Here is a 27,500-nt window from a genome sequence, read left to right on the forward strand (position 1 = left end):
GAGTGTGTTCTTATGCTAATTGGCTGAAGTATAATCTGAAAAAATTATAAAAGAGATGACACAATAAACGGGGGTTTAGAGATCTGCTTTTGATCCCCCCAAACAGAGCTACGTCTCCGTCTGGTCATTTTCAGCTGCCGGCAACGCTCTGTGGATCAATTTGAAAATCACTGAGTCAACCGTGAAGGGTCACTCCAGATTCTCCCCCAAACAGGAACTCTTCTGCTCCCTGGAGGACAACAAGACAAAGGACCCTCGGACCGGACACAGGCACTGGAAATTGGGACTGATCATCCCCCCATGACAACCATGGTAAGTTGGCAATTATACTGTTCAGACTGACCGTTTGATGTGGTTTTCCTGTGTTTGTTGCTGCAAAGAGGATCTGAGGTTTGTCCCCGATGGTGGGGTGATTCTTGGGTGGAATCATATAAAGGTGTAGTTCCGTTGGGGGCCCAGTGCTCGAACCATACCTCATAAGGGACGGACACCGCGGATTGACCAGTGATTGTAATTCTCTTTCTAGTCAAAATATCCTGAAATCCTGATCACTGTTAGAATCAGGCGCGGTGAGGTGATCGAAGATTGGGTAGGATACGTAACTCAGGAATATATAGATACAGTATATATATATATATAACCAGAGGTGTCCGGAGGGATAGTCTGAGATTGTGGAGCAAAAAGATCCGGAGTTGTAGCCCCCACCTTTCCCTTGCTAAACGCTGATGGCACTTATTATCAGCCACCGCCAGCACCGGTCCCTGCTATGCCTAGTATTGCTAGTGGTTATTAGTATCCACCCCCTCCTACTTTAGTCACCCGGTCAGAGACAGGATACACAGAGAAGATAGAAGATTTCCAGGAAATGGATTCTAATGTTATTCCTGGACCCCACCGTCATGATGTGCTCTTTAGAATAGGGACAGGGGATCTTACGAAGCAGCACGTTGGGGCTATAGTGAATGGCGCAGATAATCAACTCCGCCATGCTGGAGGACTGGCCATAACAATTTCACAGAAAGGCGGACCCAGGACACAGGAAGAATCTAATTCATATATATAAACATATGGCCAGGTAGAAAAAGGACAGGTCGCAGCAACTAGAGCAGGACAGCTGCCGTGTCAATATGTAATACATGCAGTGGGACATGCAGTAATCCTACCAACATCCCCAGGTCCCAACAATTACTTACTGAGGCTGTCCAGAACGCAATCCTGTATGCTTCCTCTGTCCCCCATGGTATGATGCCTCAACGTACAATGGCCATACCATTAATCTCTGCCGGTATCTTTCAATATCCCAGGAAGGATGCCGCCATGGTCATAGTATCAGCAATAGAGCAGTGTATACAGGAAAACCCCATAAAATTGGAGGTCCGATTTGTCCTCGATGGCCGCCATCGGCCCATCAGGCATACAATCTCTAACTATAACAGAGCCTCCTGCCCCGCCTCCGCAGCAGATGCTTCTTGTACCCGTACTACTGCCACCTCCTACCACCCCCAAGTCAGTAATATCAGAGTTTGAAGAAGATGATGTCAAAGTTACTCCTGACAGGCAAAAGTATACCCCCTTTTTTCCATCCCAGATAGACACCCTTTGTAACCAGTTACCCAATCCAGAAACCTCCCCCATGGCCTTCTATAGGTAAATGGCAGCGAATCAAGAGATTTATTGCACTCCCTGAAGAGATCCGTTACATTTACTTCGAGTAAAAGCTGGCGAGGGGTATTTTCCAATTATTGAGGGTGGCATAACCTATAATGTGAATTTGGACGGGGGAACATATGAGAGTGGTGTTGATTTCTGCAATGCTTTAAAAGTTTGGGCACAAAATAGACTAGCGGACCAAGCTTCCTCCCTCACAGATGTCACACAGGACAAGGGGGAGACTGCCGAGAAGTTTTATGGGCGTCTTATGGTAGTGTTTAAAGATTTGGGATATTCACTGTATAATAAAGCCCATTCACACCTTTTTGTGGCAGCTTTAATGTCCGGCCTCAAATGTGAATTGAAAGAGGCAATGATGTCAGTCAGACCTGATATCGAGACTTCCACTCCGGGTGATGCATTGAAAATAGTAAAAAGTTTTCAGAAGAATTTAGCCCACTTGCATTAGCAGGAAAGGCAAAGGTTAAACCAGTAGCCACAGCGATTCCTGCTCCAACCTCAGCCCCTACTCCAGCTACAAGGACACAGCTCGTTCCTCATCAGTTACCTGCGCAGCAGCACCAGCAGACTCCAGCTACTGCCCTCCCACCTTACACAAATTCAGTTCCCTACTCCAATATCCCTTTTAACCCTATGTCTGGGAATCTCACTCCCCAGCCCCGCCGTGCCAATTCTCGCTTGCAGTGCTGGCGCTGTGGCCGGCCCGGTCACTTTCAGAGAGATTGTCATACCCCTGCTGACAGATGCTACCTTCAGAATCCCCCTTCTAATCGCAATCCGAATGTTGGGAATTCTGGGGGATACTCTAGTTACAGACAGCCTTAAAATCTTGATAATCGCCCATACTGAGAGGGTGGACAACCAGGGTCTGCCATCACAATATCCTCCATCAAACCTGGGGCATACTTATCTGTCCCGCTTCCTGTTGGGGACACCTTTGTCAAGTTTATGGTATTTATTCCATAATCAAGTCATCAGATGTACCTACGGATATCCCTGTTGAATTCTCAGACCAAGAGCTTGTTTTAATTGGAGTAGATGGCAGACTCAATAAACATACTCTTACAAAACCCATCCCTGTGGGACCTTTCCCTGAGGTTACTGCTCAGTTCGTAATCTCTCCCACATGTCCGGTAAATTTACTGGGGGCAGATTTATTATCACAGTTCCGCTCCAGAATACAATTCCAAGATGATGGTCAGATGGTTCTTAAGTTATATAACCTCTATGCAGATGAACACAATGAAGAGATCTGTATCCTACACACCCTTCCCACCGTTATGATGGCCCTGATAGGCACAGATCCACCCCCAATAATGCCTGGGGACCAGCGACTCACCCCATATCTCTCAGAGATACCACCCAAAGTCTGGTCAAAAGGGCCAGATGATATAGGGAAAATGCCTGTAGAACCAGTAAAAGTGTTTCTCAAACCTGGTGCCCCCTTTCCCAAAATCCATCAATACCCTTTGAAACATGATCAGAAGCGGGGCCTCAAACATTACTCGATAATGGTGCCCTGGTACCCTGTGTTTCCCCATGTAACACGCCCTTGTTTCCTGTTAAGAAAAAGCCCCCACTCGGCTAACCCCTTGTTTACCGGCTGGTACAAGATCTACGGGCAGTTTATGCAGCTACTGTTCTGGAAACTCCGGTGGTGCCTAATCTACATACTCTTTTGTCCCAGATACCTCAGGATGCTGCTTGGTTCACAGTCATCGACCTTGCCAATGCCTTCTTCAGCATTATATTACACCCAGATTGCCAGTTTCTGTTTACATTCACTTATCAGGGACGACAATTGATGTGGACAGTTATGCCACAAGGGGCCCAAAACAGTCCCAATCAGTTTGCAAAAAATATGGGCGAGTGTCTTTTACCCTGGCAGTTAGATCACCCCTATGTCACGCTGCTTCAGTATGTGGATGATCTTTTGTTGTGTGCACGAACAGAGCAGGAAGCCATTGCTGCCACTGTTAGCCTCCTCAAGTATCTGGCAGATCTGAACTGTCGGGTTTCAGCCTCGAAACTTCAGTTCTGCCTTGGTCAAGGGATATTTTTGGGTCACTGTCTCCTTCAGGGTGTCAGACACCTCACAAATGAAAGAAAAATAGCCATCAGCTCCCTTCCTTTTCCGAAAGATGAGACTGAACTCCAGCGTTTTCTTGGACTATGTACCTATTGACGTCAGTGGATACCGGACGCATCCCGCATAATGCAACCTCTCTACAATTCCCTGAAAGACGGTATAATGAACTATAAGGAAAGATCACCGGTTTGTATGGAAAGCCTTTATCGTGCCTTCTCTGAATTAAAGCGGCTTATTGCTTCCTGCTTGGGCATCGCGGACTATACTTGACCCTTCCATTTGTATGTGTCTGAGAATGAAGGACACGCAGCAGGGGTACTCACACAGTCGCATGGCAATAGACAACGGCCAGTGGGCTATTATTCGGCCCACCTCGACCTTGTGGCCCGAGCATCACCAAGTTGCATGAGGGCAGTTCACGCCACTCACTCGTTGCTTGACAAGACTGCAGACATAATTCTTGGACATGAGTCGCACATTTTTGCCCCGCATGATATTGCGGCAATACTGACACTCCAACAGCCAAGACATTTGACTGTACAACGACACCTGCGGCTGCAGTGTTCACTCCTTTTGCCTGTCTACGTCAAGTTGCATCGCTGTACTACAATCAACCCTGCTACTTTACTGTCGGTCCCCAAGAAGGATGACAGTGATGAGGATTACCTCCAACATGACTGTTCCCAAGTCCTGACTGAAGAGACAGCTACTCCATCAAATGTCAGTGAAAATCCACTTCCAAATCCTGATCTGGTGTTATACACGGATGGTTCAAGATATGCTGATGAGTTTGGCAGATTCCACGCTGGAGACACTGTTACTGCAGAAGACACTGTAGTGCACGCAGCTGCACTCCCTCCCTCACAGTCAGCACAAGCAGCACTTCAGGCTCTGTCTACTGCATGTGTTCTGGCCAAAGACATGCGGGCTTATATATACACGGACTCACAGTATGCATTTGGTATTGCTCATGATTTTTGAGCCCTATGGGCCAATCGAGGGTTTATTACTACCACCAGGACTCCAGTGAAGAATGCTGAAGCTGTTAAAACCCTCATGGACGCAATCAAATTACCTACTCAGGTGGCCATTATCAAAGTTAAGGCGCATGGTCCTAGGAACAGTCCACAGACTGTTGGTAACGCCTTTGCGGATATGTAAGCAAAAGCTGCTGCTCTCCTACCTGTTGAACTGACCATACCAGCTATGGTGACCACACGCTCTCAGCGTAAACAGTTACAAGAAACACTGACTCTATAGGAACCCGATGATCTGCGCCAGACTGAGGTTTTCTGCCGGACCCCGCAAGACTACTTAATGACGATGCAGAGAATGTCCCCAAAGGAAGAAGTGAAGCAGTGGAAGGCTGATGCAACTTGTGTGTCTTCCTAAGCAGATGTACCCTGCTATTGCCTCATGGGCACATGGGCACACACATCGAGGAAAAAAACAGGCCCTAGCCCTGGTACAAAAATTCTACTGGGCTCCAGGTATTTCTACAGTCCTGACAGCACTCAACGGTGCATGTAACATCTGTCAGGCCTGCAATCCCGGTCAACATCAACGTGTACCCCCAAAGCACCTTGCTAAGCCCGACTATCCTTTCCAAAGGCTCCAGGTGGACCACATCACGTTGCCTAAGTCTGAAAGGTGTGAATATTGTCTGGTGGTTGTCAACATGTTCTCCAGTTGGCCGGAAGCATTCCTCGTTACCAACATAACTGCAAAAACTACAGCAAAGAAACTGGTGATGGAAGTCATATGCAGATATGGTGTCACAGAAGTTGTTGAAAGTGACCATGGCCCTGCCTTTTCTTCCTATGTGTATCAGGAGGTTCTGACAATGCTTGGATCCACTGTAGCCCTCCATACTCCGTACCATCCACAATCCAGTGGGAAAGTTGAGAGGCTGAACGGCACACTGAAGGGACAATTGACCAAAATGATGCAGGAGACTACGGCTCCATGGCCAGAGCTCTTACCCATTGTACTGTACCACATTTGTACTACCCCTATTTCAAAACATGGCCTGTCCCCATATGAGATATTGTTTGGTGCTAGGCTCCCAGTTGCAAATTTCCAGCCTCAGCAGTTGTCAGAGGAAACTGACTGTGCTGTTCAATATGTTATTCAGCTTAGTAAAAATCTTGCTAACACCCATGCTCTAGTTTCTTCTTTCCTTCCAGATTCAGCAGAAACCGACACTGGTGATTTTGTGGTCGTGAAAAGGCATGCCAGAAAACACGGCCTAGAACCTTTGTATGACGGTCCCTATCAAGTCCTCCTTATCACTCCTACGTCAGTAAAGCTGGAAGGAAGACCGACGTGGATCCACGCATCGCACTGCAAGCTGGTTAAAAAGACTAGTGGCAGATAAAGGGCATAATGTTTTGGTTTTTCCCTTTGGGGAGACCACATGTAGTACAGATGGGTATAGCCAATAAAATTGTCAGTTCTATTTTTATTTACCCTATGATTACACAAATGTGGGATAAATTGGTTAGGGCCACAGACTATCTAGATCAGGGGTCCCCAACCTGTAGCTCGCGAGCCACATGTGGCTCGCCTACTCCTGAAATGTGGCTCGCCGACGGTCACCGGAAAGAAGACTGTGTTAAGTCCCCAGGGAGCTGCCCCACCGCCTGTAATACCCGCCCCGCCGATGGTAATATGCCGCCCCTCCTGTGTCAATCACTGACTGCATTCACTCCTGCGCAGTAGTCACTGTGCCATATTGAAGCCACAAAATGTCTCGTGAGACTTCACAAATCTCGCAAAACTTTGGTTACTGTGGCATCAATAGAGCACAGTGACCCGCGCCACCAGGGCTGCCATCAGGGCATTACTGCTCTGACTGGCATATGGGGCCTGATCAGCAGAGGAGGCCCACATCGGGCCCCGTCTCTTCTGCTGATCGAGCCCCAGCGGCAGGTTTCTGCTCCATACAGTAACTGAACCTGCGTCCGAGATGCAGGTTCAGTTACTCTATTGCAGTGTGGGCCACAGCCCGCACGGCAATAGTTAAAGCCGCCAGCCAATCGGAGGGTGGCAGCTGACGTCAGCGCGCACTTCACTGGCGTATGACGTTATTGTCATTCTCCGGCAAGTACGCGCTTGAGACGTCTGGAGGGATCATCATCGCCGCAGGAGCGCGGCAAGGTACAAAGAAAGTTGTTTTTTGTTTTTGTTATTTAGTTTTTTTAAGCAACATGTTTCACTGGCAGGATGGAGACACATGGACCATGTGTCTCCATCCATGTGTCTCCATCCTGCCCGGGGCAGAATAGAGACACGGGTGCAGGATGGGAGACAAGGGGGCAGAATGGAGACAAGTGGCAGAATGGAGACACAGGCAGGATGGAGACATGGGGTTAGAATGGAGACACAGGGAAGAATGGAGACAAGGGGCAGAATTGGAGACACGCGTGAGAACGGAGACACAGAGGCAGGATGGGAGACACAGGGCAGGATGGGAGACACGGGGCAGGATTGTAGACATGGGGCAGAATGGAGACACAGGGGGCAGAATGGAGACACGAAGGGCAGAATGGAGAAAAGGGGCAGAATGGAGACAAGGGGCAGAATGCAGAATGGAGATAAGGGGACAGAATGGAGACAAGGGGCAGAATGGAGACAAGGGGCAGAATGGAGATAAGGGGCAGAATGGAGATAAGGGGACAGAATGGAGACAAGGGGCAGAATGGAGACAATGGGCAGAATAGAGACACGGTGGCAGGATGGGAGAAACGGGCAGACTGGAGACCGGGCAGAATGGACACAGGGGGCAGGATTGGAGACACGGGGCAGGATGGAGATATGGTGCAGGATGAAGACAGATGGGGCAGTATGGAGACAGATGGTGCAGGAACATGGGGCAGGATGGGGACAGATGTGCAGGATCATGGGGCAGGATGGAGACAGATGTGGCATCATAATGGGGCAGGATGGAGACACATGGTGCAGGATCATGGGGCAGGATGGAGACAGATGGTGCAGAATCATGGGACAGGATGGATACGATGGAGACAGATGGGGCAGGATCATGGGGCAGGATGGAGACAGATGGTGCAGGATCATGGGGCAGGATGGAGACAGATGGGGCAGAATGGAGACAGACGGTTTTGGCAGGATCATGGGGCAGGATGGAGACACATGGTGCAGGATCATGGGGCAGGATGGATATAATGGAGACAGATGGGGCAGGATCATGAGGCAGGATCATGGGACAGATGGGGCAGGATCATGGGACAGATGGGGCAGGATCATGGGACAGGTGGGGCAAGATCATGGGACAGATGGGGCAGGATGGGATATCACCTGGAGGCAGGATGGGAGAACATAAGGCTGGAGCAAAGAATGAGACACACGGGGGCCAGGATGGGGGATATTATTACTGCAGTGAGGTATTTATTTTATTTTTTGAGGATAGTGTTTTAAATGGGGGAGGCGGTCCTGTTACTGTGCAGAGCAACACTGTGGCCTTTTTTTCTTCATCTGGTGTAGTTTAGAATTTGGGGGAAAAAAAGTAATGTGTTCTGCAAGTGGAGCTCTAGATAACTGTGTTATTTCCTGCAGAGACAAGCCCTGGCTGGAAGAAGTAACAGTTGTCTGTGCTGGATGAAGATGAAAAGCAAAGATGTAGGACTTCACGTACAGATGTCACTGGTGAATCAGTATGTTACCTGTACACTGACACTACTGTACTTCAATGTGGCTCTCGACCAACTTTCATAGCAGAATGTGGCTCTCAAGGTAAGAAAGGTTGGGGACCCTGTTATGACCCCAATGGCAGAGGGTCTCAGAAGTACATACCAAGTCTGCAAACATAAAAAAACCAGCTCATAGGGCAGTGGTAACTGGGCTAACCGTATATCTGATCCTAGCACCACAAATAGCAGCAGCCGGGGAACGTGCCTACGTTGGTTCTAGACGTCTCGCGCCAGCCGGAGAACTAACTAACCCTAGAAGGGAAAAGATAGACCTTTCTTGCCTCCAGAGAAAAGACCCCAAAAGTAGGATACAAGCCCCCAACAAATAATAACGGTGAGGTGAGGAGAAAAGACAAACGTAAGAAATGAACTAGATATTTAGCAAAGAGAGGCCCACTAGCTAATAGCAGAATATAGTAAGATGACTTATACGGTCAGCAAAAACCCTATCAAAATTTCCACGCTGGATATTCAAGAACCCCCGAACCGTCTAACGGCCGGGGGGAGATCACCAGCCCCCTAGAGCTTCCAGCAAAATCAGGAATCACATTTAGTACAAGCTGGACAAAAATAAGAGCAATGCAAAATAACCAAAAAACAAAGAAGCAGGACTTAGCTTAATTTTGCAGGAACCAGGACCAGCAGACAGGAGCAAACAGATAGGATCTGAATACAACGATGCCAGGCACTGGACTAAGGATCCAGGAAGTTTATATAGCAACACCCCTGGACTAACGACCCAGGTGGATGCCAAACTGAGGAAATACAATCCCAGAGTCATATCATTAGTGACCACAAGAGGGAGCCAAAAAGTCTAATTCACAACAGTACCCCCCCCTTAAGGAGGGGTCACCGAACCCTCACCAAGACCACCAGGGTGATCAGGATGAGCAGCGTGAAAGGCACGAACTAAATCGGCCGCATGCACATCAGAGGCAACCACCCAGGAATTATCCTCCTGACCATAGCCCTTCCACTTGACCAGATACTGAAGCCTCCGCCTGGAGAGACGAGAATCCAAGATCTTCTCCACCACGTACTCCAACTCGCCCTCAACCAACACTGGAGCAGGAGGCTCAACAGAAGGAACCACAGGTACAACGTACCGCCGCAACAAAGACCTATGGAACACGTTGTGAATGGCAAACGACACCGGAAGATCCAAGCGAAAGGACACAGGATTAAGGATTTCCAATATCTTGTAAGGACCGATGAAGCGAGGCTTAAATTTAGGAGAGGAGACCTTCATAGGAACAAATCGAGAAGACAGCCATACCAAATCCCCAACACGAAGTCGGGGACCCACACCGCGGCGGCGGTTGGCAAAACGCTGAGCCTTCTCCTGTGACAACTTTAAGTTGTCCACCACATGATTCCAGATCTGCTGCAACCTATCCACCACAGAATCTACCCCAGGACAGTCAGAAGACTCCACATGTCCCGAGGAAAAACGAGGATGGAAACCAGAGTTGCAGAAAAATGGCGAAACCAAAGTAGCGGAACTAGCCCGATTATTAAGGGCAAACTCAGCCAACGGCAAGAAGGTCACCCAATCATCCTGATCTGCAGAAACAAAACACCTCAAATAAGCCTCCAGAGTCTGATTAGTTCGCTCCGTTTGTCCATTAGTTTGAGGATGAAAGGCAGATGAAAACGACAAATCAATGCCCATCTTAGCACAAAAGGATCGCCAGAACCTGGAAACAAACTGGGATCCCCTGTCAGACACGATATTCTCAGGAATGCCGTGCAAACGAACCACATTCTGAAAGAACAAGGGAACCAGATCGGAAGAGGAAGGCAATTTAGGCAAAGATACCAAATGGACCATCTTGGAAAAGCGATCACATACCACCCAGATGACAGACATTCCTTGAGACACCGGAAGATCAGAAATGAAATCCATGGAAATGTGTGTCCAAGGCCTCTTCGGGACAGGCAAGGGTAAGAGCAAGCCGCTGGCACGAGAACAGCAAGGCTTAGCTCGAGCACAAGTCCCACAGGACTGCACAAATGACCACACATCCCGTGACAAGGAAGGCCACCAAAAGGATCTAGCCACCAAATCTCTGGTGCCAAAAATTCCCGGATGCCCTGCCAACACCGAGGAATGAACCTCGGAAATGACTCTGTTGGTCCACTTATCAGGAACAAACAGTCTGTCAGGTGGACAAGAGTCAGGTCTACCGGCCTGAAATCTTTGCAACACACGTCGCAAATCCAGAGAAATGGCTGACAAGATTACTCCCTCTTTAAGAATACCAACTGGTTCTGCGACTCCAGGAGAGTCAGGCACAAAGCTCCTTGAAAGAGCATCAGCCTTCACATTCTTTGAACCTGGTAAATACGAGACCACAAAGTCAAAACGGGAGAAAAACAATGACCAACGGGCCTGTCTAGGATTCAGGCGCTTAGCAGACTCAAGATACATCAGATTCTTGTGATCAGTCAAGACCACCACACGATGCTTAGCACCCTCGAGCCAATGACGCCACTCCTCAAATGCCCACTTCATGGCCAGCAACTCCCGATTGCCAACATCATAATTCCGCTCAGCAGGCGAAAACTTCCTAGAGAAGAAAGCACATGGTCTCATTACAGAGCAACCAGGGCCTCTCTGCGACAAAACGGCCCCTGCCCCAATCTCAGAAGCATCCACTTCAACCTGAAAGGGAAGTGAGACATCAGGCTGGCACAAAACAGGCGCCGAAGTAAACCGGCGCTTCAACTCTTGAAAAGCCTCCACGGCTGCAGGGGCCCAGTTAGCAACATCAGAACCTTTCTTGGTCATATCCGTCAAAGGTTTAACAACGCTAGAAAAATTAGCGATAAAACGACGGTAGAAGTTAGCAAAACCCAAGAACTTCTGAAGACTCTTAACTGACGTGGGTTGAGTCCAATCATGAATAGCTCGGACCTTGACTGGGTCCATCTCCACCGCAGAAGGGGAAAAAATAAAACCCAAAAAGGGAACCTTCTGTACACCAAAGAGACACTTTGAGCCCTTACCAAACAAAGCATTTTCACGCAAAACCTGAAACACCATCCTGACCTGCTCTACATGCGAGTCCCAATCATCAGAGAAAACCAGAATATCATCCAGATAAACAATCAAAAATTTATCCAGATACTTCCGGAAAATATCATGCATAAAGGACTGAAACACTGAAGGAGCATTAGAGAGCCCAAAAGGCATCACCAAGTACTCAAAATGACCTTCGGGCGTATTAAATGCGGTTTTCCATTCATCTCCTTTCTTAATGCGCACAAGGTTGTACGCACCACGAAGATCTATCTTGGTGAACCACTTGGCACCCTTAATCCGGGCAAACAAGTCCGACAACAGAGGCAAAGGATACTGAAATTTAACAGTGATTTTATTCAGAAGCCGATAGTCAATACAAGGTCTCAAAGATCCGTCCTTCTTGGCCACAAAAAAAAATCCCGCACCAAGAGGGGAAGATGGACGGATATGCCCCTTCTCCAGAGACTCCTTGATATACGAACGCATTGCGGTATGCTCAGGTACAGACAGATTAAATAGTCTTCCCTTAGGAAATTTACTACCTGGAATCAAATCTATGGCGCAGTCATAGTCCCTATGAGGAGGCAGAGCACTGGACCTGGACTCGCTGAATACATCCTGATAATCAGACAAATACTCAGGAACTTCCGAAGGCGTAGAGGAAGCAATAGACACCGGTGGGGAATCACCATGAATTCCCTGACAGCCCCAACTTGACACAGACATTGCCTTCCAATCCAAGACTGGATTATGGGTCTGTAACCATGGCAAACCCAAAACGACCAAATCATGCATTTTATGCAGAACAAGAAAACGAATCACCTCCCGATGTTCAGGAGTCATGCACATGGTTACCTGTGTCCAAAACTGCGGTTTATTTTCCGCCAATGGCGTAGCATCAATACCTCTAAGAGGGATAGGATTTACCAATGGCTCAAGAACAAAACCACAGCGCTTGGCAAATGACAGATCCATAAGACTCAGGGCAGCACCTGAATCCACAAACGCCATAGCAGGGTAGGAGGACAGTGAGCAAATTAAAGTCACAGACAAAATAAATTTAGGTTGCAAATTACCAATGGCGACAGGACTAACAACCCTAGTTAGGCGTTTAGAGCATGCTGATATAACATGTGTAGAATCACCACAGTAAAAACACAACCCATTCTGACGTCTATGATTTTTCCGTTCATTTCTAGTCTGAATTCTACCACATTGCATTAAATTAGGTGTTTTTTCAGACAACACCACCAGAGGACTCGCGGCTTTGCGCTCCCGCAAACGCCGGTCAATTTGAATAGCCAGCGCCATGGAATCATTCAGACTTGTAGGAATGGGGAACCCCACCATCACATATTTTAATGGCTTCAGAAAGGCCATTTCTGAAATTTGCGGCCAGAGCACACTCATTCCACTGAGTAAGCACGGACCATTTCCGAAATTTTTGGCAATACACTTCAGCTTCATCCTGACCCTGAGAAATAGCCAGCAAGGCTTTTTCTGCCTGAATTTCAAGATTGGGTTCCTCGTAAAGCAATCCAAGCGCCAGAAAAAATGCATCAATATTTGCCAATGCCGGATCTCCTGGCGCTAGCGAGAAGGCCCAATCCTGAGGGTCGCCCCGTAAGAAAGAGATTACAATTTTAACTTGCTGAGCTGAGTCTCCAGATGAACGGGGTCTCAGAGATAGAAACAATTTACAATTATTCCTGAAATTCCTAAACTTAAATCGGTCTCCAGAGAACAGTTCAGGAATAGGTATTTTAGGTTCAGACATAGGACTCCTAGTAACAAAGTCTTGTATACCCTGCACACGAGCAGCAAGCTGGTCCACACTTGTAATCAAAGTCTGGACATTCATGTCTGCAGCAAGCACAAGCCACTCAGAGGTAAAGGGGAGGAACAAAGAGAGGAGAAAAAAAAAAAAAACTCAGAATTTCCTTTCTTATAATCCCACTTCTGCAATGCATTAAACATTCAATTTTGGCCTGGCATACTGTTATGACCCCAATGGCAGAGGGTCTCAGAAGTACATACCAAGTCTGCAAACATAAAAAAACCAGCTCATAGGGCAGTGGTAACTGGGCTAACCGTATATCTGATCCTAGCACCACAAATAGCAGCAGCCGGGGAACGTGCCTACGTTGGTTCTAGACGTCTCGCGCCAGCCGGAGAACTAACTAACCCTAGAAGGGAAAAGATAGACCTTTCTTGCCTCCAGAGAAAAGACCCCAAAAGTAGGATACAAGCCCCCAACAAATAATAACGGTGAGGTGAGGAGAAAAGACAAACGTAAGAAATGAACTAGATATTTAGCAAAGAGAGGCCCACTAGCTAATAGCAGAATATAGTAAGATGACTTATACGGTCAGCAAAAACCCTATCAAAATTTCCACGCTGGATATTCAAGAACCCCCGAACCGTCTAACGGCCGGGGGGAGATCACCAGCCCCCTAGAGCTTCCAGCAAAATCAGGAATCACATTTAGTACAAGCTGGACAAAAATAAGAGCAATGCAAAATAACCAAAAAACAAAGAAGCAGGACTTAGCTTAATTTTGCAGGAACCAGGACCAGCAGACAGGAGCAAACAGATAGGATCTGAATACAACGATGCCAGGCACTGGACTAAGGATCCAGGAAGTTTATATAGCAACACCCCTGGACTAACGACCCCGGTGGATGCCAAACTGAGGAAATACAATCCCAGAGTCATATCACTAGTGACCACAAGAGGGAGCCAAAAAGTCTAATTCACAACAGGACCCCTGATCTAGATGATCAAATTTGGGATATATTGGATATACTTAATACTACTGTTGCTGTCCAAAACCAACTTATCATAGTCACTAATCAACATACTGTAGTACTAGATTACTTAACAGCAGCACAGGGTGGTATGTGTCAGGTTATTGGACCCGCTTGCTGTCATTATATATATCCCAATAGCACTATGAAGTTAAAGTTAAAGGACATTCAAAGGCTCAAGAGATCAATATGATAAAGACAATGACCGTAATAAGGACAATTGGTGGGCAGACACCTTCTCCTTTCTCAATCCATCCAATTGGTTCAAAGGAATTGGGGGCTGGATAGCTGGAATCTCGCAAAGTTTGGTACACATCGCTGCCTTTATCCTTGTCATGTACTGTATGTAATACTGGAACTTGTTCTTTGGTGTATTTCTGTATGTATTAGGAAATTCTGCACAAGGACAGCTAATGATGACACTAAAATCACTGCCACCCCTGCTCTTCTCTACACCGATTTCACAAAGTTACCTGATGTAGATGTTGAAGCCAAGAGCATGGCCACCTTCAAAAGATCTCCACCATCATCAAAAATTGTTATCCATAAATTGTAGCATACAGGGGGGACGGGTACGCTGCAACAGCCATGGCTGGTAACATGGCACCAGTCATGTGAAGACCGTACCCCTCGAGCTTATAGCTCGGGATAGTACCTCTGATGCTGCATATTAGTTAACAAAACTTATCTAGGGGGGAATGTGAAGGGTTAGACTAAGATCAAAATTAAAGCGGGTTTCATTTTGTGCTTTTCGACTCCATCTTGCTGTTTTGAGATAAATTCTGTTACTAGTCTAAAGTTCATAGTTGTTATGAGACCTTGATTGTTTCAACCTGAACAAGATATGAGACTGAGGGTGTATTGTTCTACGAGACCTTGACGTACAGGCTGTTATGTTATTTTCCTATGTCACATAGACACGGCCATATATGTAGTTTCCGGTTTTCCTGCATTCTTACAGGTTAAGAACTGTGAGCGTGTTCTTATGTTAAGTGGCTGAAGTATAATCTGCAAAAATATCTAATATATAATCTGCTAATATAGTAACATAGCTGCGTTATTAGGCTAATATAGTAACATAGATGCGCTATTATGCTAATATAGTAACATAGCTGCACTATTATGCTAATATAGTAACATAGATGCGCTATTATGCTAATTTAGTAACATAGCTGTGCTATTATGCTAATATAGTAACATAGATGCGCTATTTTGCTAATACAGTAACATAGCTGCACTATTATGCTAATATAGTAACATAGATGCGCTATTATGCTAATTTAGTAACATAGCTGTGCTATTATGCTAATATAGTAACATAGATGCGCTATTTTGCTAATACAGTAACATAGCTGCTCTATTAGGCTAATATAGTAACATAGCTGCGTTATTACGCTAATATAGGAACATAGATGCACTATTATGCTAATATAGAAGCATAGATGCGCTATTATGCTAATATAGTAACACAGATGCACTATTATGCAAATATAGTAACATAGATGCGCTATTATGCTAATATAGTAACATAGCTGCGTTATTACGCTAATATAGGAACATAGATGCGCTATTATGCTAATATAGTAACATAGCTGCGTTATTACACTAATATAGGAACATAGATGCACTATTATGCTAATATAGTAACATAGATGCGCTATTACGCTAATATAGTAACATAGATGCCCTATTATGCTAATATAGTAACATAGATGCGCTATTACGCTAATATAGTAACATAGCTGCGCTATTATGCTAATATAGTAACATAGATGTGCTATTACGCTAATATAGTAACATAGCTGCGCTATTATGCTAATATAGTAACATAGATGATCTATTACGCTAATATAGTAACATAGATGCGCTATTATGCTAATATAGTAACATAGATGCGCTATTATGCTAATATAGTAACATAGCTGCGCTATTATGCTAATATAGTAACATAGATGCGCTATTATGGTAATATAGTAACCTAGATGCGCTATTATGCTAATATAGTAACATAGCTGCGCTATTATGCTAATATAGTAACATAGATGCGCTATTATGCTAATATAGTAACATAGCTGCGCTATTATGCTAATATAGTAACAGATGCGCTATTATGCTAATATAGTAACATAGATGCGCTATTATGCTAATATAGTAACATAGATGCGCTATTATGCTAATATAGTAACATAGTTGCGTTATTACGCTAATATAGGAACATAGATGCGCTATTATGCTAATATAGTAACACTAGCTATTGAACCCGTTCTACGCCCGGGTGGCGAGCATTTATATTGGTATATGGTCTCCATCCTGGTATGTGCTGCTCCCATCTTGCTCTCCCATCCTGTCATGTGCTGCTCCATCCTGCGCCCCCATCCTGTCATGTGCTGCTCCACCGTGTCATGTGCTGCTCCATCCTGCATCCCCATCCTGTCATGTGCTGCTCCACCGTGTCATGTGCTGCTCCATCCTGCGCCCCCATCCTGTCATGTGCTGCTCCACTGTGTCATGTGCTGCTCCATCCTGCATCCCCATCCTGTCATGTGCTCCCATCCTGTGCCCCCATCCTATCACGTGCTGCTCCATCCTGCGCCCCCATCAGTGCGGGCAGCTGTGCGGAGTGTGGGCGGCTGTGCGGAGTGCGGGCGGCTGTGCGGAGTGCGGGCGGCTGTGCTGAGTGCGGGCGGCTGTGCTGAGTGCGGGCGGCTGTGCTGAGTGGGGGCGGCTGTGCTGAGTGCGGGCGGCTGTGCTGAGTGCGGGCGGCTGTGCTGAGTGCGGGCGGCTGTGCGTGGCTGTGCTGGGTGCGGGCGGCTGTGGGTGGCTGTGCTGGGTGCGGCGGCTGTGCCGGGTGCGGCAGCTGTGCATGGCTGTGCGTGGCTGTGGGCGGTGGCTGTGGGCGGCTGTGCTGGGTGCGGCGGCTGTGCTGGGTGCGGCAGCTGTGCGTGGCTGTGGTGGGTGCGGCGGCTGTGGGTGGCTGTGCGTGGCTGTGCTGGGTGCGGCGGCTGTGGACGGCTGTGCTGGGTGCAGCGGCTGTGCGTGGCTCTAGGCGGCTGTGCGTGGCTGTGGGCGGCTGTGCGTGGCTGTGCTGGGTGCGGCGGCTGTGGACGGCTGTGCTGGGTGCGGTGGCTGTGCTGGGTGCGGCGGCTGTGCGTGGCTGTGGGCGGCTGTGCGTGGCTGTGGGCGGCTGTGCGTGGCTGTGGGCGGCTGTGCTGGGTGCGGCGGCTGTGCTGGGTGCGGCGACTGTGCGTGGCTGTAGGCGGCTGTGCGTGGCTGTGCGTGGCTGTGCTGAGTGCGGGCGGCTGTATGTGGCGCGGCTGTGCGTGGCTGTGCTGGGTGCGGGCGGCTGTGGGTGGCTGTGCTGGGTGCGGGCGGCTGTGGGTGGCTGTGCTGGTTGCGGCAGCTGTGGACGGCTGTGCTGGGTGCGATGGCTGTGCTGGGTGCGGCGGCTGTGCGTGGCTGTGGGCGGCTGTGCGTGGCTGTGGGCAGCGGCTGTGGGCGGCTGTGCTGGGTGCGGCGGCTGTGCTGGGTGCGGCGGCTGTGCTGTGTGCGGTGGCTGTGGTGGGTGCGGCGGCTGTGCGTGGCTGTGCTGGGTGCGGCGGCTGTGGACGGCTGTGCTGGGTGCGGTGGCTGTGCTGGGTGCAGCGGCTGTGCGTGGCTGTAGGCGGCTGTGCGTGGCTGTAGGCGGCTGTGCTGGGTGCGGCGGCTGTGCTGGGTGCGGCGGCTGTGCGTGGCTGTGGGCGGCTGTGCGTGGCTGTGCTGGGTGCAGCGGCTGTGCGTGGCTGTGGGCGGCTGTGCTGGGTGCGGCGGCTGTGCTGGGTGCGGCGGCTGTGCTGGGTGCGGCGGCTGTGCGTGGCTGTAGGCGGCTGTGCGTGGCTGTGGGCGGCTGTGCGTGGCTGTGCTGGGTGCGGCGGCTGTGGACGGCTGTGCTGGGTGCGGCGGCTGTGCGTGGCTGTGCTGGGTGCGGCGGCTGTGCGTGGCTGTAGGCGGCTGTGGGCGGCTGTGCGTGGCTGTGCTGGGTGCGGCGGCTGTGGACGGCTGTGCTGGGTGCGGCGGCTGTGCGTGGCTGTGCTGGGTGCGGCGGCTGTGCTGGGTGCGGCGGCTGTGCGTGGCTGTGGGCAGCTGTGCGTGGCTGTGCTGGGTGCGGTGGCTGTGCTGGGTGCGGCGGCTGTGCTGGGTGCGGCGGCTGTGCTGGGTGTGGTGGCTGTGGTGGGTGCGGCGGCTGTGGGTGGCTGTGCTGGGTGCGGCGGCTGTGCTGGGTGCGGCGGCTGTGCTGGGTGCGGCGGCTGTGCGTGGCTGTAGGCGCCTGTGCGTGGCTGTGGGTGGCTGTGCGTGGCTGTGCTGGGTGCAGCGGCTGTGCGTGGCTGTGCTGGGTGCGGTGGCTGTGGTGGGTGCGGCGGCTGTGGGTGGCTGTGCGTGGCTGTGCTGGGTGCGGCGGCTGTGCCGGGTGCGGCGGCTGTGCGTGGCTGTGGGCGGCTGTGCGTGGCTGTGGGTGGCTGTGCGTGGCTGTGCTGGGTGCGGCGGCTGTGGGCGGCTGTGCTCGGTGTGGCGGCTGTGCTGGGTGCGGCGGCTGTGCGTGGCTGTGCTGGGTGCGGTGGCTGTGGTGGGTGCGGCGGCTGTGGACGTAAGTGGCGTAAGTAACAAATAGCTGTGGCATGAAGTGCCACAGCCTCATGGCACAGCAATTTGTTACTTGCGGTACCTTATTCATTTCCGGCACCATTTTCTGTGTCCTCCTGGTGCCGGAATCGGCGCCTGCGCAGTCTGCGCTTTCCGGCGCCATTTTCTTGAAGACACACTGCAATGTGTCTTCAAGAAAATGGCGCCGGAAAGCGCGGACTGCGCAGGCGCCGATTCCGGGAGCAGGGGGATATTCATGGCCCGGAATGGCGTCGGTGGAACGGGACAGGTAAGTATACTCACCCTCCGCCTCCTGGCTCGTCCCTGTTTCTCCGTTGGAGATCGCGGTGTGCGTTCAGCGCTTACGCATACCGCGATCTTCTGGGAGCGTCGCTCTGTGGGGTCCAGACTGCGACGGCGCTTGCGCAGTCTATAGAGGCTTCGGACAGAGTGACGCTCCCAGCGTTATATTATAGATAGCTGCGTTATTACACTAATATAGGAACATAGATGCACTATTATGCTAATATAGTAACATAGATGCGCTATTACGCTAATATAGTAACATAGATGCCCTATTATGCTAATATAGTAACATAGATGCGCTATTACGCTAATATAGTAACATAGCTGCGCTATTATGCTAATATAGTAACATAGATGCGCTATTACGCTAATATAGTAACATAGCTGCGCTATTATGCTAATATAGTAACATAGATGATCTATTACGCTAATATAGTAACATAGATGCGCTATTATACTAATATAGTAACATAGATGCGCTATTACGCTAATATAGTAAACTAGATGCGCTATTATGCTAATATAGTAACATAGCTGCGCTATTATGCTAATATAGTAACATAGATGCGCTATTATGCTAATATAGTAACATAGCTGCGCTATTATGCTAATATAGTAACATAGATGCGCTATTATGCTAATATAGTAACAAAGATGCGCTATTATGCTAATATAGTAACATAGCTGCGCTATTATGCTAATATAGTAACATAGATGCGCTATTATGCTAATATAGTAACATAGCTGCGCTATTATGCTAATATAGTAACATAGATGCGCTATTATGCTAGTATAGTAACATAGATGCGCTCTGCTTTGTTTTGATCCGTTTATAATGATTCAGTAAATTAATTCCGTCACAGAAGCCATGATATCTATTGAGAAAGTACCATGAGTCTCGGTGCCAATCGCTCCACTGTATCCAGATGGTCTGGCCAGCTGTACACACCTCGGAGCTTGAGACTTGTCCTGGAGAAATACACTGCCAACATAACTATTCTCTTACGCCTGAATAAGATGGTTGAAAATAGTTATTAAATCTCCCTCTGTGAATTAATGGACACTAAGCTTTAAAACCTGTCCAAAGCACTTAAGAGAAAAATAATACTGTTAAATGAAAACCGTCATATGCCCCTGTACTCAAAATGGAGCACGTAACACCACAGCTTTACAGTCCAACAAATGATTTATCGAAAGAGCCGTAAAGAAATATTAACGTGGATGTTAATTTTTTATGCCTTTATATTTATTTGCTTTATTGTCCTCATAGTCACCAGATGTTGCCTCAGGAAGTTGCTACGAGAAGTGAAGATCTGGCTGTAGAATAATTAAATGGGAAATGTTGGCAGGCTTCCTGCTATTTCCTCCAGTACGGAGCGTTTATGAATGAGAGCGTACAGTACCACGGTGCTTCCAGTGCACCGGCTCATCTTTTATCATGTAACGATTTTCCATCGAAGCTGCAGCAAAGCCAAAGGCTTATTACACCCTCTGCATAAACTTAAAAAGACATTATTAATAAAGTGTTCATGTAGCTTTCATAAACAGTTCAACAGGATTGCCTGCTGACACGCGTTTATTACACTTAATAATGTTTGCATAATTCTTGTGTGAGCTCATTAGGGCTGTCACATCTCACACCATTATACAGCTTTGTTTATCTCCCTAGATTTGGACTCACCTAACAATGCAATCGGGACAGAATTCAGAATTTTCATAGCAAGCATTCTTGTCCTTACAGTGACAGGAGCAGAAAACACAAGATGATTATTATTTCATCAGTGCGGCTAATTTACAGTTGTTGAAATCCTGCTGCTAGGACAACTCAATAAAAACCTACTTTAAAAAAATGTGTTATTTTCATATAGAAATTAGATCACATTCTAAGGGTATGTTTCCACATTAAGGATTCGCTGCGGATTGGACGCTGACTACAGCCTTGGTGTCCAATCCGCAGAGGCCAGATGTTACAGCATAGTGGAGGGGATTTTATGAAATCCCATCTCCACTATGCGAGCAGGGCCGCATACAGCAGCCCTGCGTAACCGAACATGCGGCGCGTCTTTCCAGACCGCAGCATGTCTATTTATCTTGCAGAGACACTCCATCTCCGCAAGATAAATAATCCAGTCTATGAAAACGATGCGGTGATTCCGCATGTGTTCAATGAACGGAATCACCGCTGTACAACAGCGGGTGGCGCTTTGGGCGGAGCACCCCGTGGAAACATAGCCTTAAGGAGGACGTTGCTGAACTATTATGGAGCCGTCTATTCATGTGACCATTTCTGGCTCAGTGGAATGCATAAGATGTTTCTAGAGAGATGGAAGGGCATCTACTGCTTTTCAGACACCACTGGCATAGCTTGTCTCAAGAAAAATGATAGTACACATGAAAAAAAAATATTTCCTCCATAGTGGATATCAAAGAGTTGTCTGACCAAGATAATTGCTGAAATCAATGATATTGAACTATTTCTAATGGCAGTCTCCGAGGTTAAGAAGCAGAGATGGACACATGAGATTTTTGCACTTATTTAAGTCTTTAAAGAGGAACTTTGAGCACAATAAACTGGCCAGATCATGAAATAGTTGCGGCAGAGCTGAGGAAAATGTAGTTTTACATTTTTAACTTCTCCTCTCCATTACAGATATATTAACTTGTAAAGTTTAAGTTGTAATTTATGCGACGTTCAACTGGGCATTACCAGAGATATGTCTCTGGGGTTCTTCTTCCTCTGTGTGAGGTTGACCATTCATAAGCAGGCTGTGTCATGCAGTGGAGAGAAAAACATGCCAGCCTCTCCTCACTGATCTCTGCTGTTTCTGTATATTACAAACCTTTCCAGATCTCATCTCACTGCAGTCAGTGTAACGGGAGGTTGTGTAATGATACATAACTCAGCTCTGCTGTATCTCTTCACAGCAGCTACAGAGAACAATAGGAGGGTGTGTTCTTATTCCCCTGTGTGCTGCTGCCTGCTCCTGATTGGTCAACCTCATGCAGGGGAAGAAGTATACACCCCCAGAAACAAATCTCTGGTAACACCTAGATGAATGTAACATATATCGTAAACTAAAGTTTAAAGAATAACATCTCTGAATAGGAGAGGATAAATTAAATAATAGAAACTACATTTTACTCAACTTTGCAGTCACTGTTCCATGATGTGGCCCAACTTAACATGCTCAAACTGCTGAAGGGTCCTCTTCAACTGAATCGTAACTTCGTACTTATTTTGCTTTAGTCATCCATGGATTAAATATTCCAATAGAAAGACTACAAATGCCCTTTAGCCTTGCTGGATCTCTGTTGATTAGCTTGCTGAGTAGGGGGGAATTAGGAATACTTAATCCCCCGTGAGCATGGGCTGGGGACTCCAGCCAACAGCTAAATATTAAATATTTGTCATGTTGTGTTAAATGTGTATTAGTGTGCAGGGTCACCAGGAGTGGACATATACGAATAATTGGTCACTCTTTTAGGTTGTTTATATCATTCTTTTATATAAGTTTATGTGCTATACTTTCTGTCAACATCAGTTCTGTTATGAATGCTTTAATATTGTGGCTAACAATCTTAAATAGTTCAGCCGAGATCAGATCTTAAGTGTTTTCTGGTACATTATTATTGATGACCAATCCTTTGGATGCTGCTACTGCTGTTTCTACTGGATTTGGCGATAATTGAGTGCCCTTAGCATGGATTAGGAGACTCAGGTCTGCTCTGCCAGTGACTATTTTCACTACAGGGGGTTGCTGCAAAATAAAAAAAAAATGAGAATGCTCCCTCATATGCTTTATGACCTATTATGGTTAAATAAAAATGTTAAAATAAATGACAAATAAAAGAGAAAATACAGCACCCATGCCTACACAATCTGTTGCCAAAGCCACCCAGTCATATTAGAGCTTACAAATTATATATTAGAATGACAGAAAAAAATAAGAAGTCCATTCTAATAATTTTGGTTCAAATTGTCATATTAAAATAATAAATAACTATGCCATTTTTAATTAAAAAAGAAAAATAAGAAAAAAAGGCATTACAAAAAAATAAGGAGCATGGAACAAAATTCTGAAATATTTTGTACCAAAAACTGTATTTCATGACTTACGATACATTTATTATATTTTTAGACACTTTGTACGACTTGTCAGGCAATGGGGCATATAGTATAAGGGTGTGATGTAATGTGCGATACCAATGTGTCCCAAAAAACATGATGCAAAAATTATTCTGTACAGTTAGTGCTGTTAAACCACCATAAGCATTAAATGGCTAAAAAATGTCTGGTCATTTAGGAACAAAATACTGTAGTTGTTAAAGGGGTTCATACTTAAAGGGTTTATCAAGGACTACTGTTTTCAACTATGGGCCTAAAAACTAACAGGCAGGTAGTGGCTAACTACCTGCCTGTTCTACCTGGCGCTGGCAAAAAGAAGTCATTGCGATTCAGCTGCTTCATGTCAACGGAGCAGCTCTTCCTCTTCCAGGCTGCTCTTTTGATGGGACATGCCTGCCGACGTCATGCAGACTGACAGCCGGCTCCCTGCAGTTAGGCAGCGGGGAGCAGGTTATCAAACGGAATGACATCGGCAGTCATGTTCCGTCAACAGAGCAAAACAGAATGGAAGCCTCTGCTCTGAGAACTTGATATCAGAAGCAGCTGCTGAATCGCCAATAGGCGGGATCTGTGCCTGCGATGTGCCGGCGAAGGTCGTCACCTGGCAGAACAGGCAGCTAGGTAGCAACTACCTGCCTGTTAGTACTTAAGCCCATAATAAAAAAATAAATAGTGCTGGATAACCCCTTAAAAGGGTTAAACTATAGAAGACCTATCTTTTGGATCAACGGTTTTCAGCTCATTCACTGGCTGGATGTAAGCAGTGAATGGAGTCAGAACAGCACAGCTTCATTCACTGGGTTGTGGACTTGACGAGAAACACAGCTCAAACGCTGGTCAATTGGCCAGACAACTCATTTAATACTTATCACAAATTCTTTCTATGATGAGATCGTTTTAATCACAATTGATATAACTACAGTAGTTACTACATGCAGTGCCTATAACCGTGATTTTTTGGAAAACAGCTAAGCCATCACTGAACTGTACAGCCAGTACTGTACCGTTTATCTCAAATACCAGTAGTGTCCCAATTATAGAAATAACTATATATCAAATAAAATTAGATATTTTCTGTGTAGTTGCTTTACTGTCAGAATTAGTATACTTGGAATGGTTAGAAGTGAAATAAGAAACCAATGCTCCTATTTATTATTTTACATCCATGGAGGCTGACATCGTATTTCTAATACATACAGGATGCTTTGTCCAATATTGCTGATGTCAGCAGAAAATATTTATCAGATATAGCAGAGTTCCTACAAGCTCATTTCATTTTTGAGGATGCACAAGTAATATTGCTCACAGGAATCATGCTACAATCTATTTTCATTTATTGCCTTTTATTAAAATGTACAAACGTTACAAGTCCAACTCTTCAGAATCAATAGAACATAACATAGTTAATTATAGTATAGTGGCCCCAGGTTTTCCTGGTGCATGTGCAGAACAATCAGCACTTGATGTATAATAATTAACAATCCGATCTTCATTGTGTGAGCACAGTGGATTCTATACAATTGTGAGATGCCTCAGCATTCATTCTTTAAAAAAGATAAGTCCCCTAATGTTTATTCACACTCCGCACTATGCGCTAGCAAGATGTTCCTGATTGTTTTCATTTCAGTTGGATAACAAAAATGGTAACAGAACTTTCATTCATATAATAAAATATCTCTCCAGAATTCATGTTATATTAAAGAGAAGGAGCAAAGCCTTTCACTTTCACCACGATTTTGGTGGCCTTTCAACGGATTCATATGTAGATTGAATATGTTTCATAGAATAAACAAACCATCTTCTGGGGCTTGTCTTGGAAGCCAGCGGCAGGACCCCCCATCTGTCCTAAGGAGAGTGATGTCATTGTGGCATAACCCCTTAAAGCGAATCTGTCAAAAGTATTTTCCGAATATAAGCCACTACTTTTAACTATTCAATTACCGCAGTCCATTAACCTGTATATCAGCCCCCAAGTCCTCCTGTATATCACAAAAATACCTTTTATAAGTCTCCTCCACAGAATACTAACCAACAAGGTCCAGTTAAATGGAGAACAGGGGTCTGGTATCAGGGGTCTGCGCCTCCTTTATGAGCAAAATTGCTGTCCTCCTGCCGTGATCGATATGGATGATGTGTCTTACGTCATCCACAGATCCATGTGACTCTTGAGCCAGTGCAGTTGTAACCCAGGCATGCATAGGCGCACTATGATCTGCCCTACTAAGGGAAAATCAAAAAGACACAATAATGACACCCGGATATAATATATAAAGGAACACTTAGTACTATTCCCCTAGTAAGTGGGTCCAATCCTATTAATAAGCCCAAGGTCACCACATGTGTCTAAGATATAGTGAAACCACTAGAAGAGAGCAAAAAAGCATGCACTAAGCATATACCGGATCCATGAGAAAGTGACAGGAGATAATTTAATAATTATATCACATTTATTTAATGGCAATAGAGAAACACCAATAAAATATTAAAACAAAATCATGTAAATATATATATATATATATATATCTTCAAATTATGCACAGATCAAGATACAATATCCATAAGGCAGGTCAATTTTCTAATATATACTATATACCCCGAGTGGGCAAATTTTGTATCACAGGAAAAAACAAATGTATTGCATGTGCTATACAGAAATAAGAAATATATAAATTATATAAAATAGTCCAACTATTCTCATCAGACTTTGATTAGAGTGGCATCATTTTTTCTTGGATGTGAAGATAAAATAAAGTTTCTCCACCTTCTCCATTCTGTCAGTCCATGAACATTGAACCACACGTGGATGTCTTTCAAGTGCAATCTGATTATTTTCATGGACCCATAAACTTTCATTGAGTATTTAGAGCCGACATTTGGGTCGAGAATATCATAGGTACGAGTGCTGTCCGTAAAAAACACAGATAGCACTTGTAAACGAAAGTCGATGGTGTGCACAAGCCCTGATGGAGAGCATGCACTCTCATCTAAGAAACAGCGGGTGTTTAGCAGCTGCAACCCCACTATTGTGTCCATAACGCAGCAGATATGCCATCAAACACACAAAGGGTAGAGCCTTTCAAAGAAATAATGTGACACGACATTGCCAATCTGTACAGTCCTATACCACATATTAAAGATCAGCGACAACAATCAGAAATATATCACAACATTGAAATTCCTGCAAATTACTGGATATGTGGGGTAGGACGGGGCGAGAGTTACCACAGGTGATATGCATTTAAGATTTAGTAAACGTTGATCAATATACTGCACATTTTTATCATGTCAAGGTAACTCAGTAAAAATTTTGGGCTATGTCCACACTTCACATTTGCTTCCATTGGAGAATGAATCAAAAAGTGAAAATTAAAAATAAAACTTTAAATAATCATTCTTCTAATTAAAAAAATAAAATGAATAAACGATAAAAATAATAAATATATATAGGTATGTTTGTATTGCCGTGTCAAGACTAAGAGCAGTGGGCTCGAAACGGCAGACCCAGTGTCTCTCTAGCCCCGCTTTTTTTATCTCATAATATTTTTAATTTTTTCCTGTTTTTAAAAGTCTATATAAATTTGATATTATAACCTATTTACCCATTTTTTGCTGTGGATTCGCATTCCTTCCCTTGTTGCATTAGTATTGCCGCGTCCATTAAGTCTGTACTATTGTGACACGAGGAGCGCAGCTAACCCAGTACACCAGCCATGGGTCGGATTCTTCTTGTTGTCACATGGGGGTGGACGGTGGTGGCCATGCTTAGCGCTCCGATACAGTGAAAAAGCACACGGATGTGGGTGTGCGGGGGTTAAGGCAGGTAGTACTGTCCTGTCACCTCTTTGGTGTTTGGTGCCGTTCCCCGTGGTGTTGGTGTGGTGGAGAGAGACAGGAAAGTCAGATGGTAGTTTAAAAGTAAAGCAGATGAACTTTACTTAAACAGCAGCCAAAAAAAGTAAACAGCCACAATTGGTATTGGTAAGACTGGAGCATGGTGACAGATGCAGGAAGCGGCACATACGAGGCGTGGTAAACAGTGAGCGCAGTCAGAGCCTATCCTGTCCAGGCTGACATATTGGAGTTTCTCTCAATCCCACCAGTGTGGATTTCCCCAGGCGAACCCAACATCCCTGATCCCTCTAACCTTCAT

General features: G+C 46.2%; 1 long non-coding RNA gene across 1 annotated transcript; it reads right to left on the minus strand.

The window, feature by feature from the left end:
• Positions 1 to 20,516: 20,516 nt before the first annotated feature.
• On the minus strand, positions 20,517 to 25,564 carry LOC143783494 (uncharacterized). The gene is made up of 3 exons (XR_013217209.1): positions 25,380 to 25,564; positions 20,906 to 20,958; positions 20,517 to 20,715 (listed from the first exon to the last, which is right to left on the minus strand). It is a non-coding gene; the product is annotated as an uncharacterized LOC143783494 (long non-coding RNA).
• Positions 25,565 to 27,500: the final 1,936 nt, after the last annotated feature.

This window comes from Ranitomeya variabilis, chromosome 6 (genome assembly GCF_051348905.1).
Source record: "Ranitomeya variabilis isolate aRanVar5 chromosome 6, aRanVar5.hap1, whole genome shotgun sequence".
In the NCBI taxonomy this organism is placed as follows: Eukaryota; Metazoa; Chordata; class Amphibia; order Anura; family Dendrobatidae; genus Ranitomeya; species Ranitomeya variabilis.